The 13747-nt window shown below is 41.7% G+C and overlaps 1 pseudogene; it reads right to left on the bottom strand.

Moving 5' to 3' along the window:
* The window catches only part of LOC149154588 (galactinol synthase 1-like), a 37525-nt pseudogene continuing 23778 nt past the window's right edge, over nt 1-13747 (bottom strand).

The following is a 13747-nucleotide window of genomic DNA, read 5'->3' as shown; positions in this document are numbered from 1 at the left end:
TTAAGCTGTAGGCGGTGCAGGCATTAAGTTGGGGTTTCTTGGCATCGCAGAAGCAAAGAATGAACTAGCAGCCACTCGTTGCAGATCATTTGATTTTCCATCGGCCTCTGAAATTGGATCTAGAATTGTAATATCTCCTGATCCCGAGTGGTCGAGGGAGGGGTCATTGTATATGTCCCACCATTTCTACACCAACATCTTTATATCTTCCCTCTCCATATTTTCCTCCTTCCCACTATACCTCCATGGCTTCAATCCCTGCACATCCACCCATAATCATAACCCTGTAAGCTCAGAACATCTATCTCGTCTTTCATATATAAATCATATTGTTTCTATCGATAATGAAATTGCAGAAATTTGGAGTGAAAAGAAAGCTTACAACAGCGCAATAGTGAACAACTTTGACAGTGTCCAAGTCCACATTCTAGGGATGTTTCCATAGCATGGCCAGAACTAGATTGTACGTGAGAGCGATAGGCTTGTATATCTTCTCAAAAAACATGTTCAAGAAATCCTATAAAACATACATATACCACAATTTAATCAAAACAAGATCTGGTAAATCAAAGAAAAATTTAGATGATCGTGACTGAAATCGAGAACAGATCCAGACCTGTTCCGCGAAGGACGTTGGCATAGTGGCCATTAGAGTTTTCAGAAGGCAGTTGAAGGTCAGCTGACTCAGCTCAAAAACGAACATGCCATCGTTGAAGTATGGAGAGGGTCGTTGCCCTAATTCCACGGGCCATGATACCTTGTCCGGGCACTGCTGGTAGTATCTGATTTTGTACTGCTGAGTGTGACTCCATGTCTTCTCGCAGAAGCAATCCATGACAGCATAGAAATATCCATGGGGCATGTCAAAAAGATGGTTAATGCTCTCAAAAACTTGGATGTCTGCATCTAGATATACCATCTTGTTGTACCCCTCAAACTGCCCACCACCCAAAACAAAAGAAGATTGTTAATAACTATAGCTATATTCAGGTATTTAGGAAAGATATTGTTGTTAAAATCCACTCATGTATCCAGATTTGCAAGAAATGAAAATACCTCCCAAATACGGAGTTTGGTGTAGTTGAGCACATAGTAAGGCATTGAAAACTGCACTTGATTCTCCGGGGGATGGATGGGTTGAATCTGGCAAACAATACAACCTTATCTTTGCAATTGCAGGCGATGATCCTATGGAACATTAGGCAACACAACAACGATGAGAGGATATGCGCTCTTCACCTTACAGAGACCCTTTTCAAGACCGGTGACACCTTTCACATAGTCGCCACATCCCGCCAAGAAAGTCACGTATGCTCTGCACTTCTCTTCTTCGCAGTGATAATGTACCTCGCGCCTATCTTTCCTTGAGGCTGAATGGCTCCTACAAAATCGATTGCTCACTTTTCAAAGGGTTACAACATCATTTGTGGATTCAAAGGCATTTCATCCCTCTGTGATGGCCTACCTATTCTTTGACATACATCACACGCCTTGCAATATGCTTTTGAATTCTGATGAAGGGTTGGCCACCACAACCCTGTGCGTAGAATCTTTTGTGCAGTTTCTCTCCCTGCATAATGTCCTCCCGCAGAACCCCCATGAGTGTCCGCGAGGATGCTGCTTCGTTCAAACTCAGGTACATACCTTCGCAGTATTTCATCATTCCCCATCTTGTATAGATGCCCAGCAATGATAGAGAAGTTTGTTGCGCGCACCACTAATTCCTTCTTTTGCTAGACAGAGTATCCTTTTGGCGTAGTTCTAGTTGTTAGAAAGTGTATTATATCCTCGAAATGTCCATCTGCGATGCGCACAGCAAAGAGTTGTACGTCAGGTAATCCTTCCTCCAAATTAGTAGGTTCCTCCCCTGTTTTGATGCGCAATAGATGGTATGGTCCCACGTTCAATCATCCAGGCTTCGCAACAACTTCAAAATCGTACTCTTGGAACAATAAGAGCCATCTGCGAATTCGTCCCCCCAACACAGGCTTATTGACGAGGTACTTTAATGCGGAGTGATCCGTATACATCTTAAAGTGACCTCCTAGCAAGTAGTGTCGATACTTCTGGAGCACATACACCATAGCTAGTCTCTCGTGTTCAGTGGTATAATAGTTCTTCTCTTCTTTGGATAATTTGCGGCTTGCAAACGTGATAGGGTGGTCCAAGCCTTCTCTTCCATCCTGTGTTAGTACTGCCCCCAACGCTATACACAATGCGTCGACATGTACATGAAACTCTTTCTTCTAGTTTGGGAAGACTAGAATCGGTGTGGTAACCATATTTTCTTTCAATATATCCAAGATTTTCTTACAGTCACTGTTCCAGCAAAACGTGACATCCTTCTTCAACAATTTTCCATCAGTGTGGTGATTTGGGCATAGCCTTTGATAACTTTCCTGTAATATCTCGTATGTCCCAGAGTAGCGTGCAACTATTTCACACTCCTTAGTGCTTCCAAGTTCAGAATCACCGCGATCTTCGCGGGATCTACCATCAGCCCTTGTCTGCAAACCACATGCCCCAATAGGTTCCCAAAAGGAATGCAAAACAAACACTTCTTGATGTTGAGTGCGACTTGGTATCTTTGACAGGTATCCAGAATCAAGCACAAGCTCACTACATGGAGCTTAACCATCCTAAATATAGTCCAGTCATAAAAATATACCTCCAGGAAATATGAATGAATTCCTTGAATTCCGTGATGACCACGCGCGAGAAGATAGTAGGCGCATTCTTCAACCCAAATGACATTACAGTATATTGAAAACAACCCCACTTAGTTGCGAAGGTTGTCTTGCTCCTATCCTTCGACGCGATTTTGATTTGGTGGTACCTAGAGAATCCATCAGTGAAGGAGTATGCTTCCTGGCCACCTACATTGTCCAACACTTCATCCGTGAATGGAGTTGGGAAAGGATCATGCACACAAGCGTCATTCAGTTTTCTGAGATCCACGCATATCCTTATCTCATCCTTCTACTTCTTCTCTTGCACCACCATTGGGCTTACCCAATCGGATTCCTCCACAGGCTCAATGATGCCTACTACTAACATTTTGTCTAGCTCTAAGTGGACCTTTTCCTTGTATTTCAGATTCAAGCGGTAAGGCCTCTGCTTAACTAGCTTCGCGTCGGGTTTTAACGTGATCTTCATCACTCCTAGATCTCCGATTATTCCTTTCAAATCCGTAAACTTAGTAGGGAATAAGTCCTGATATTCGCGGAGTAATTCAACGACCTTATCCACTATCACGTCATCCCAGTAGTCTCCGTTCTTCGTGAATTTGGGTTCTGCCTCCGTACCTATGTTCACCTATTTAGTTCTCATCGGCGCGGTTATATCAGGGTTCTCAATCTACAATCCTTGAACCTCGCGGCGGCCCTCTATTTCTGGAATGTTAATATTTCATGGATCCTCGTCCTCCTCTTCAGCAGTTACATTATAACATTCCAATGCACAACTTAGCTGAGTAGCCCATTTAGGTTGTGTCAGGTCTAAAGGATCCTATGGTATCCTAAAGATGGATTCTTTCACCTCTTGTAGCGCTTCATCAATACTATCAAATCCGTCCTCAAAACTAAATGTCATCATGAATCCTTTGCGCAGGATATCCCATTCACCTGTCCCATGGCAGAGCTCTATTTCTATATACCAATTCATTGGTATAACATCCAGGGTATGACAGAATAGGTGTAACCACTTAGGTTGTGGCTTTTCTCCATAGGCTTGCATCCATTTGGCCATATGCGTGCACGAATCATTCTGCCCATCGTACTTGTCTGTTAGTTGCATCTTAGGCTTCCCAAATCACGCTCTCATCATCCTCTTATATTCATGCCAATCATCAAAGCTTCCCTTGTGGGTACCCCACCATCTTGATTTTTTGGCACCTCCCTTTCAAATGCATCCAAAAAGGTATCTACCTCAGTTAGAACATCATAAGTAAGCATATTTCTTACCTCTGACGACACACAACGCAGTGATCAGGTCATCATGTTACAATTCAGCATAGTTACTTCGTGTAACTGATTTTGCTAGTGTTCTATTTCTTCGTCGAAGTCCGAAGTGCAAGAACTCTCGCGATCCCACGTAATCCATCCATCCGCGGTGGGATTCACCTAGTCTTGGTCTCACGCTGTTATATCATAAATGCAATCCATATCATCATCACTCTCATAGTCGTGGACTAGTTCTGTATAGCGCGATCCTTTAGCAAGATTGAGGGGTATTATTACATGCTATGACTTCTTCTCAAAGATCATCTTTAACTTCTTCAAATTGATTACCCCATTCATATCAGTAGCCCAGTCGATTCCTAGGAGCGCAGGGTAGGGATTGCTGTCATCAACAATCTCTATTTCTTTAAAGTCTGCCAGCGCGCTTGCTCCCTCAATATCCATGGTCACTCCCTACAGCCGCCCCATGGGTATGATTTTCTGCTAATTCACCATCCTCAGCTAAATTGGAGACCATTGCAGCGCACGTCTCCCCATTCACTCCCATGTCTATTTCGGTAGAACATTTGCATATGATCCCAAATCAAGAATGACTTGATCCATTTTGTATTCTCCGATCTGCGCAACGAGTTTCATTTCATGCCCCGTCCTTGTCTTATGCTTTTCAATCTTTTAGAATACGCGCGGTTCACCTGGCACGGTCCCAACACATCTATTGATGAGTTCTTGTAACCCTTTTATAGCCTTACTGTCACGCAGTAAATTCATATAGGTTTCTAGGAAGGTGAGCATAGAGGGGTCCATCTCTGGCTCTTCTTTATCCTTGCTTCCTGAAGTGGAGGCCTCAGCGAAGCTCTTCTTAGCTTCCATGAATGCTTCATGAGCGTGCTCCAAATCAAACTCAGCCTCTTTTGTCGGGGCTTTACAAACCCATGTACTGTCTTCCAGCTATTTCCCCTTGTCATCTCCTATCGCGATTCCACTCCGGAGCACTATATTTACGTTCGGATCTTCCTCATGCGGCTCAGACCTCATCATCTGGAACTCTTGAGTCAGTGGAGGTGGTAGCACCCCTTTGTCATGTATCCTAGCTATCAGTGCAGGACAATCTTTTGTTTCATGATCAAACAACGTGCAATACTTGCACGACGGGTGTGTTGGATTAGTACAATTGCGGGCATAGTGTCTTGGCCCTCTGCAATTGTAGCAAATCAATTGTCTTCAACCTCTACCAGGTCCTCCTCCGCCTTGGCCTCGTCCACGCCCCTGAAATCTTTTCTGCACCATCCCTGCATTCTGGTCAAGGGGCCTCGTTTCGGCCTGAACCCTGTAGGTGCGAGTTCTATCCATCATCAATTCATTGCTCCTACAAATTCGCTCGTCATGTCCTACCAACCTGCAAAAGTTGCAGAACAACTTTTGCAGTGTTTTCACATACTTCTGAAGCAAGTGAAAGTTATCTATGGCATGTTTTTTAGCTACTTGACAGATAGTGCACCAAAAAGCTGGTGCTGCATTAGGTCCTGCTTGAGCTTCTAGCCTTAAAGGCATCGGTCCTCCTCCTACAAGGTAATTTGTAAAGATTAGTCAGTGGTCTTTGTCATGACCCTGACTCTTGCATTTCAAGCACCATACCTCCTCGCATACCTCTGGTCAAACTGTCCTATCCTGCTTCAGACTTTGCATCTCAAGACATAGATTTTGTAGCTACACGTGGATCTGCTAAACTCTTAGATTAGGGTCTTGCATTGGAGTCTCATGTAGTCTCATGGAAATCTCCAAGGCCTCTGCCTGAGTTTTTATCTTTTGCTGCGGCAACACGCTCCTTAAGTGGGGTAGTAGCGAAGCCACAAACCACTCACGATGTTGTCCATCAGGAAATTCACATTGGCTTCGCGGATTTGACACTTCAATCTTTGATCCAATTCCCACGGTGTCTCGCCTGGTCGCATCGCCATCTCTTTGAAGCCCACAATTGACTGTGCTTCAGATTTAGGCCTAGTAAATTCCCTATTTAGTGCTGCTTGGATGTTTGTTACTCTCACATTCGGGTTATCATTGGAGTACTTAATATACCAGGTCAGCGCGCGATCCTGTAGAGTGCTAGCTAGTGTCACTTTCTTTATATGCTCATCTATAACACCTTGAGCTTCCCATACAACCCTCACAACGAACCATAATTGGTCTAGGTCCTCATTTCCCAAGCCTTTGAACAAAGGCAACTTCACTGTGTTTGCCATACTGAATCACGGTGGAGGTGAAGGTGGTACGGGTGAAGTTGGAAGTGATGGCGGTGAAGCTGGTGGTGGTGTGGTTAGAGGTGGTATTCACAGGAATCCTTGTTTTATCAACTGAATAGCACTTCAAGGAGAGACCTTCGCGATCCCTTCTTCATCCCCTTGTGGAGGTGAATTCAAGCGGCAATGCTCTGGACCCTTATTTCCTTCGTTTATGTAAAATCTTCCACTTCGCATAGTCCCGAACATCATGGTAGTTGCATAACCCGTTTTTCACACAACAACATCTTAATCCAAGTATTCAAATATTTTACGTACTTACCTTGCGGTCCTTTGAAAAAACGTATCTTTGCCTCGCTATAAATTACTGAGGTGTCGACTTTGAATTCAGTCACAAATCCTCCTATGATGTGATTGAGCCAATGATCGATAGCGCGGGCAATCTTATCCTTTGATGCTTCCAACCTTCGCACTAGCTCTAGGGCCCACACAATAGGATTGTCAAGTTTCCACTTTCCTTGGTTATCTGCTAGCTTCGCGATCCACTCGTATAGCTCAATAGGAAAGGATATGAAAAGGATTCCGTGGATCTTCGTATATAGGTATCGGTCCAACCATTGTTCTTTTGACAGTCGCGGGTTTCTGTTTTCTTGTGCCGCTGACTCGTGAATCGTTCTGTCCAACCAACCTTCGATTTCTTTCTTAGTTGGATTTCAGTGATACGACATCACACATCTCTTATGCAGATTCCGGTCCCGACAACAGAGCCATTTGTTGGCTTGAGGGGGCCTAACCCAGGTTCAACGTTAGTAGCCAAAAAAATCCCTACACTACTGGCCCTTTCGGAATCAGCCCACGGAGTGCGACTGAAATCTCACCTGAAGCAGTATGGGGGGATGCTGGAACCAAGTTTCCGCACCCTTGAGATGGATGTGATGTCGGTTTATTTCAGTTAGACCTGCCTTCGTGCAGCTCGCTTAACCCTCTGCTCCATCCTTCAGTACCTTTGCGAGAGGATACAATCGGCTTCCGTGAAGCCCTAACCAGGGGCCGAAGTCCTTTCGCCTTGCTAGGGCAGCGAACTGCGATATCTCCCAACTAGGCTAAGTGTCTTTCTTATCTTATTAACAGATCTTAGTTAGCTTCACATAAACAGATGTTCTTACTTGTGTTCACTTAACCAATACATTTACATATATTTTTGCATCATATAAGCATTATAAGTGAAATTCATACCCAATATAATAGATGCATAAACAGGAAATAAGATGTAGAAATTATGGAATACTTCTCTTTATTGATAATTCTAGATGGTTACAGACTCAACCTGCTTGTGCACTTATTTGCAGGGGTCCACCCACTCAACTTTGTACTTCTAGGCCTCTATGCACTCAGCTGCAGATCCTCTACCTACACTACGACCCAAACTTAGACTTCTACTCTACTGCTATGACTCAATCCTTCATGATTTTTTTTTTTTTTAACTACTTAGAGCTTAGCTCTATTTATACAATCCCATGGTCTGCGGACCATGGGTAGATCCTTTACAACCGACATTACATTTCCAAAATAAGGGCGGACAACCCTATGACTCTTTAACATCTATGCGCTTCGCGACCACATAATGCGGAGTCTTTACACTTGGATTACAAAATTGGACAAAAATATGGGCTCTTAGCCCCAAAACTTCCCTTGGGGGATCCCGCGCCCAATGCCTCATTTAGGGACTATTTCTTCTAAGGTGGGAATTTTATAGAAACATACACCTCTTAACTTTTTCAACTAGTGAAACAATAAAGGTGTACATCATTTGAAGAAATGAATGTCTATGCAATGGCCTTCAAACAATTATAACAATGGCAATAGTCACATCTAAATGGTACCTTAACATAGTCCATGATATGTGTACAAGACCACATCCTTTGCTACAATCTCAACCTTTTTTAGAAGACCTAAGCTTAAATCATGTAGAAATTATGGTGTAGATTTGTAACTACTCATGAAGTTTTAATCAAAATCACAAGACACAAACCTACTCTACTGCTCTGTGGAAGTTAATTCATAATTTAGAACAAAAATTTTGACACATGAAATAAGAAATAACACAAATGTACACGATATTTTTCTTGGGGAAAGAAATCTGCTAAAAACCCCAATTAGTGATTGCATTAATTTGATGAATAGAGATGTATTATAATTGCTTTGTTCAACTGAGCACAACCTGCAAGTGCATAACCTATCTCTCTACTCACTGAGAAGCTCTAACCCATAATTATTCAATTTTTATCTCTGTTTGAGCCCCTATTTACTTGCGTTGTTCCTTGAGAAATTAGGCCCCTATTATTTAGGAATTTATCCAAAATGGATTGCACAATTCCTTAGGCTAATCATCTGAATGCATGCAAGACCTATACACTCAAGACTAGTCTACAACTAATGTTACACTACCTTGGAATCTCCACCACAACCAGGGAACTCAAATTCTCTGCATGCACTAGCTATTTTGGGTTGATTGATCAGTTAATTGGATGATCATTGAGTTTGACTGAAGTCCCACTACACAACTGACCTTCCACTAATTCCTCCAATAGTTGGAAATAGTTTAATCGAAAACAACTTGAGACAATTGACTTCAATTGCTACAAATTGTCAATCACACATGCTTAACTGAACTCTAACTCCTCCAACTCAAATTTATTGAGTAAACTAGGTGACACAAGCTATGCTACATAAGTTAATTGCATCCAAGTTGTCTGTTGATGCGGAAATTCGAATTTTATCAATTAATCAAGGCAAAATCAAATTGAGAATTTCTTGCTGCATTTTTCAACACTCCCTCTCAGCAAGAAAGGGATAATCAACCACCCCTATCTTGCACCTGTGGAACATGAACTTCCCTCTTGATAAGGCCTTTGTCAAAATGTCAGCATTTTGTTCCTACGTCGGAATGTACTGAAGCAACAATATTCGCCTTTGCACACAATCTCGTAAATGGTGATACTAGATATCTATATCCTTGGATCGATTATGAAAAACAAGATTCTCAGAGAGCTTGAAGCAACTCTGATTATCACAGTAGATCACAGTGGATCCATCATCTGACCAAGCAATCCAACAAGTATATTTATCATCGAGATCTCCTCACATGCTGCTTGACTTGCAGCCATGTATTCTGCTTCTATAGAGCTGAGCACCACTAATATTTTCTTCATGTTGTACCAAGAAACAATTGTGGACCCAACACTGAAAATTACACATGATTTACTCTTTTATTCTAATGGACTCCCTACCCAATATTCATCTATGAAGCCACACCACTTCACTCCCATTGTCTGTCTGTACCATAGTCCAAACTGGGTAGTGCCTCTGAGGTATCGAAAAACATGCTTAGCTGCCTTCCAAAATAATTTGGTTGGCCTAACCATAACTTGGCTCAGCTAGTTGACTACATAGCACATATATGGTCATGTGTTCAAAACATACATCAATGAACCCACTAGTTTCCTGTAAGTAGTAGCATCCACTTCCTCACATGAAGTGGCGTCCTCCTTCCTCGAGTTGGTTGTTAGAGGTGTCTCCATGGGTTTGCAAATTTCCATGCAAAATCTCTAAAATATCTCATTTTCATACTTTCCTTGAGAGACAAACAATTCCCCATCGCCTTTCCATACTTCCAACCTAAGGAAGTACTACATGAGACCCATGTCCTTCATTTCAAATTCTCTTGCAAGATCTGATCAGTTGTTCATCACTAGTTAAAATCAAATCATCGATATATAAAACAACAATGAGAAATTTACCTTCTACCAAGATATGATAGAGGTTTTCATCTACTTCACTTTTGGTGAAGCCCAAACCGGTGAGATATCTATCGATCCTAGTGTACCAAGAACAGGGTTCTTGTTTGTGACTGTACAACGTTTGCTTGAGTATGCACACATGAGACTCTCGATCAAATGTCTCAAATCCTTCATTGCTCAATTTACACCTCCTCCTTAATAACTCCATTGAGAAATGTTGTTTTACATCCATGTGGTGGATCTTCCACCCCATATGTGCAACCAAAACAAAAAGTTATCTAATGGATGAGTACCTTGCTATAGGAGAAAAGGTATCCTCATAGTCAATTCCCTGAAATTGAGAATACCCCTTGGCAACAAATATATCCTTATAATTCTCTATGCTTCCATATGCTGCCTACTTTACCTTGAAGATCCATATCGAACCCACAACTGATTTATCTGTTGGCCTTGGGACCACTTCCCAAACACTCTTCTTTACAATGAATTCATATTCATCCACCATTACATCAACCCATACAGGTTTCTATATTGCTTCCTCGAAAGAGGATGGCTTAGTCTCTACAAGCTCAGTCATTAGAGTCATGTAGCCATTGTACTAATTAGGTGACCTTCTCTATGTGTGAAAATTTGAAGGAGCTCCCATATTCTCCCTCGCATCTTGCACAAGTCTCTCAACTTCCCTGGTTCTTTTCCTACCTTCTCTAAATGGTTCTATTTGAGTGGTTATCTTCAATCTCTGCTCCTCAATTTGTGGCTACTCCACAACTTCCTGAGGTTCCTCCTTTGGAGCTAAAATGTCCTCTTCTGGTGGGATATGAAAGCTCCCTCTCAAGAGAGCACCGCATCGCTTTCTCCTCATCAAATTTTGCATCCCTTTGTACCACTGTCATTCTGAGGGATGGAAAGCATACACGGTAATTGTGGGGGGTTTTTGTGTAACCCACAAATACCCCCAATTCTATTGTTGGCTCTAGATTCTTCCTTCATTCTTTGGAGACATGGCAGTAAATAGAGGCTCCAAAAATATTGAAGTGCAATACATCCAACCTTCTCTCCCTAGAAAGCCTCCTTTGGTGTAATCATGCCCAGAATCTAATGAGGACTCTATTTCTATAAATATATTATCGTGTTGCATGCTTCAGCCCACAAATGCAGAGGTAGGCCTTGGTCATGCAACATTGCCCTCACTACTCCCACAATGCTATCGTTCTTTCTCTCAGCTACCCCATTCTGTTGTGGGTTGTGGGGTGTTGTCATCTCTCATCAAATGCCTTCTTTTGCACATAAATTTTTAAATTTAATCGACATGTACTCACCTCCATTATCACTCCTTAGATCCTTAACCTTCTTGTTAGTTTCTTTCTCAACCAGTGCCTTGAATTCTACGAACTTAGATAAGTCTCATCTTTCTTCCACATGAAGAAGATCTAACAATTCCGTGAGAAGTCATCAATAAAAATGACAAAATATTTGTCTGGCAATGGAGGTTGTGGAGAAGGGTCCACAGACATTAGAGTGGATCATTTCAAGGATGGCATGATCTTTTTTGTCCCAGTCATGCAATGTGGATTTTGTGTACTTCCTGAAAGTACACCCTTTACATACATCTTGTTGCTCAAGTTCTCCTTTGGGGAGGCTCGTGGTTATCTATTGCATAATATTCAGGGTGCCATGATGTAAATGGCCATGTCTTCTGTGCTAGATCTCACCAACATCATGACTCTGCACCTTCTCTGCCTTGTGCTTAATGCAATGCAGTCTTCCACATCTAGCTTATACAGGTTCTTCACACGAACCCCAATCTACTTCACATGTCCCGTGGCTATGTGTTTTAGGAATTCCTTTCCTTTGTTTAAGATCACATCATAACCACTGTCTTCCAAAACTGCAACAGATATGATATTTTTCTTTAGGCCCAAAATGAACATGACATCCTTGAGCTTGAGAGGGGAGTCTAACTCCCTCTGAAAGGTGATTGTACTAATCCCGGTTGAGTTGTACCTTCTTTCATCCCCCATATCGATGTGCATCTGCGAGTCTTTTTCCTCTAGTTCACTGAAAAAATATCTACACCCTTTCATGTGGAATGATGCACTTGAGACCAAGTACCACACAATCCCCATTATTGTGCTGACCATGCATGCAATGAGGGTAAAATCAAGCTCGAATTGTGAAGCCAAGTCTTCACCTGCTACTGCTCCTGAGGTCTTCTTGCTTGCCTTTTTGTGTGTACACTTTATGGCACAGTTCTCGAATTCGTGACAATGGAATCATTTAATTTTGGATAAATATTTCTTCTTACCCCCTTGGCTAGACCTTGGTTTGGATTGATCTTTCTTCCCTTTTCCCTTCTTTTCCTTTCCAGCAAATGCAAAGCTTTCTTCATCCTCACCCTTGGATGAAGTCCCATCTTTGGTTTTCTGCCTTATTTCCTCCTATACCAAATCATAACATAAGTGCTCCCAATTTGGTAGCCTCTCCCTCACATTCACTGAATCTTGATAGCTATGCCAACTCTTGGGAAGGCCCAGAAGGGTTGGGCTTACCAAGTCTTCTTCAAATACATGAAAATCAAACCCGCCATGTTCATCATGACATTGTGTGAACTTGCTCAGATACTACGGAATAGTGTCATTCTTATGCATGTTAATACTTAGAAGTTTATCATTGAGTGCCAAATTCCTGTGATCACTATTATTCTCGAACAATTCTATCAATTCTTTCCACATTATGAATGAAGTTTCTTTTCCATGGAGATTTGAGATTGTGATCCGTCCTCCCTCCAAGATTATTCTCCTTGCCTTAGCTACACATTTCTTCCACTGAGCAAGGTTATGGGCATCAAAATAGGGTATTTTGCAACTTCTGTCTTGATGTATTCTAGCAATCCATTGTCATCCAATACTGCTTCCATGCAACAAAATTAGAGGTGCCTTCCTAGGCATACTCTAACCTTAGTCCAGTGAGGGATATATTCTCATATTTGCAGAGATCCTATTGCACTGAACTCCAAATTCAAACCTCCTGAGAAACAACTGTAGAATTCTTGTTCTAATGTGAATCTGGATCTAATACCATGTAGAAATAATGGTGTAGATTTGCAACTGCTCATGAATTTTTAATCAAAATCACAAGACACAAACTTACTCTATTGCTCTACAGAAGTTAATTCACAATTTAGAACAAAAAATTTAGACATGCAATAAGCAATAACACACATGCACACAATATGTTTCCTGGGGAAAGAAATCTTCTAAAAATCCCAATGCTTGCTTACATTAACCTGATGAATAGATATTCTTTACAATTGCTTTTCTCAACTAAGAACAACCTTTAAGTGCATAACCTATCTCTTTTCTCACTGATAAGCTTTGAACTATACTTATTCAATTTCTACCTCTGCTTGAGCCCCTATTTCCTTGCGTTGTTCCTTGAGAAATTAGGCCCCTATCATTTAGGAATTTCTCCAAAATGGAATGCGCAATTCCTTAGGTTGATCATCTGACTGTATGCAATACATGTACACTCAAGACTAGTCAACAAATGATGTTACACTGCCTTGGAATCTACACCACAACTGGGGAGCTCGAATTCTCTGCATGCACTAGCTATTTTGGGTTGATTGGTCGGTTAACTAGATGATCACTGAGTTTGACTAAAGTCCCACTACACAACTGACCTTCCACTAGTTCCTCCAACAGTTGGAACTAGTTTAACTTAAAACAACTTGAGATAATTGACTTTGATT

Source organism: Pinus tabuliformis, chromosome 9, assembly GCF_031772625.1.
Source record: "Pinus tabuliformis cultivar Carrire ecotype Pingquan chromosome 9, CPIR1, whole genome shotgun sequence".
NCBI classification, from domain to species: Eukaryota; Viridiplantae; Streptophyta; class Pinopsida; order Pinales; family Pinaceae; genus Pinus; species Pinus tabuliformis.
This window is presented reverse-complemented; position numbering and strand designations above follow the sequence as displayed.